This window comes from Tripterygium wilfordii, chromosome 19, assembly GCF_013401445.1.
Source record: "Tripterygium wilfordii isolate XIE 37 chromosome 19, ASM1340144v1, whole genome shotgun sequence".
Lineage (NCBI taxonomy): Eukaryota > Viridiplantae > Streptophyta > Magnoliopsida > Celastrales > Celastraceae > Tripterygium > Tripterygium wilfordii.
The window spans coordinates 5242710-5245563 of NC_052250.1; the positions used below are offsets into that span (position 1 = coordinate 5242710).

At 40.4% G+C, this 2854-nt stretch overlaps 1 pseudogene; it reads left to right on the forward strand.

The window, feature by feature from the left end:
• The first annotated feature begins 420 nt into the window (after window positions 1-420).
• LOC119986341 lies at window positions 421-520 on the forward strand (annotated as a pseudogene).
• Window positions 521-2854: the final 2334 nt, after the last annotated feature.

The window sequence follows — 2854 nt, forward strand, 5'->3', positions numbered from 1 at the left end:
TTCCCATTGTAACCTTGCCCAAATAGGACTTCCTTACAAGCCGGTAGAGCATTACACTCATCCGTCCTATGATCCCTACTTTCACACAAAGTACAAGCAACTTGTTCATCAACACCAACCACATTTATAGGGGCCTTTTGTGACTCTAAGGACTCCAATTTCTTGGACAACAAAGCAAGTTTAGCATGCACATCATCATTTTCATTCAAAACAAACTTGCCACTAGAGTTTGGCACAACATCATGTCGGGTTAGTGGAGGAGCTTCCCAAGATCGAGATTCCTCCGCCAACCCATCAAAGAAAGTGAATGCTTCATTGGCATCCCTATTCAAAAAATCACCTTGAGTCATGGTGGAGACCAATTTCTTCAAAGATGGAGTCAAAGATTTGTGGAAAAAATTCACAATTTGAAAATTTTGAAATCCATGGTGAGGGCACATAAACAACAAATCTTTAAACCTCTCCCAAGCTTGGAAGAAGGTTTCATGTTCTTTGCAATGAAAATTCATGATTTGTGTTTGGTAAGAGATGGTACGGTGGGAAGGAAAATATTTGTTGAGAAATTCTTCTTGCATTGCCGCCCAAGTCGCAATGGATTGGGGGCGCAAGTTCTCAAACCATTGTTTTGCATGATCCTTCAAAGAGAATGGAAAAAGTTTGAGTCTCAAAATTTCTTGTGAGCATGTGACATCACCAAAAGTAGTACACACCGATTCAAAATCACGCACATGGGAATATGGTCGTTCCGATTCCATTCCATGAAATTTGGGAATCATTTGGAACATTGACGGTTTAAGGCTCACATGTTGTTGGTTCGGTGGCATGATGATGCAAGAAGGTTGGGTTTGCCTTGCGGGATGTGTAAGCTCCCGCAAAGTGCGATGCTCTTGGGCTTGGGCATGAAGGTATTCCATAGGAGGAGGTGCATGAAAGTTTTGCCCAAAAGGAGCATATTGTGGCACTTGTGGCATTTGGTAATACATGGGATGCATATAATTATATGGGGGAGGCATATGGTATGCGGGAGGCATATTGGGAGGTGGGTAGACATTTTGTGGGGCAAATTGCGCCGCATTGTCTTGTTGAAGTGGTTGAGGTGCATTTTGCAAAGCCTGCTCAACTTGAACATTTTGCAAATTTTGGGCATTTGGTGCATTTTGGGCATTGCCAATTTGGACATCTTGCCCTTGCACCGGATTAATCAACTCATCAATATTCACATGTTGCAAAAGACGACGCAATGCATCAAGATTCATATCACCCCCACGTACACTCCCCGCATCACTCACATTTATATCACCACCTATCCCATCTCTATTAGACCCATGCCCACTAACATTATCTCTAGGTTGAGACATGATGGCAAGGAACAATAGCAAGTAGCACACAAAAGTAGCAATCAACCACGTCAAATAACACAAGATTTTTTTTCAATTAATGAATAACCAAGAACAATATTAAGCAAGAACAAGAGCAAGGATAGGAATAGAGCAACAATCAACCTTAGGAACAATAACACACCAAGATGTAACAAGTAGTGATAAAAATAAAAATGCGCAAAGCTCTCTCAAACAACGCAGCACTACCAAGCAACAAACAAGGTGGCATCCATCGCCCACAAGAATCTAAGTTAGCCCCATCCGCCAAATTCTCCTCACAAAATTTTATTTTATTTTTTTCCTTTTTTTCCGCTCTTTTCAGCAGCTACACTAAATCAACTACACTAGAAAGCAAGTAAAAGGGAGGAACGAAGTTACCCTTGAAGCGTGACCGTGCTCCTTCCTTATTTGATGGTGTTTAATAGCATAAAGCTAGCATCTACTAGCCACCCAGCTCCTTCTTTGACATCCGCTTCCCCGGCAACGGCGCCAAAAACTTGACCGACACCAAAGTGTGTGTGTGTACTTACCCCAAGTGTAGGGTATCGTCAAGTAATAAACCGGTGAGTCCGGTATCGATCCACGAGGAAGCAATGCAAATTTGAAGTGAATGATATGCAAATGACTAGCTAACACTAATAAACACAATGAATATCAAATAAAAGCAAGTAAAAGAAATGGGCCGAATGACTCGGTAGCATAAGCGATTTTGTAATCAAAGTGAGCACAAAGTGGATTTAAAACAATTAATTAAAAAAACCTAGTCTCTAGTCCGTCCCGGTGGCTACTCGGTTCTCATACTCAAGGTATCATTGCAAACACACACAACCATACACAATGCATTGTGTGATACTATCAATCATGCATATGCAAAGAGAATTGGGATATAAGACTTCAATTCGTGCATGTAGGCCATCGGGTCTCTTAATCTACGATGAACGCAAAGGGATAAGCACCTAATATTATGGATTAATGTTCCCCCTTTGGGGCTCGGCTTGGCTAACACCCTAGTTTCACACTCAAAGATCAATTAACCATAACTCTCCCATGCACATTCCTAAATTAACCCAAAACCCCATCATCAATACACATAATTAATAGCTATGCAATGAAAAACTCAATTAATTAAGGAAATCATGCAATGGGTTTAACAATTCTCAATCGAAAACATTAGATGCAATCCCTAGACTAGACAATCCAGGAATACAATCAAATATGTCATTCCCATAGATCCAATCACACAACTATCACGAAATTAAAAGAGAGAAATCGAAGCTACGATTCTTTGAGCATACCTTGAGTAATCGAAACCTTGCACCCACCGTTCGGGACTAGAAACTAGAAAGAGAACTTAGCCACTCATTATAATGAGAATAAACATCAATTTTATAGATGAAAACCAATGTTTACAATCAAGATCACAAGAACTAAGTAAAATCCTAGAGAGAGAAAGAGAGAGAAAAACAATGGAGGCA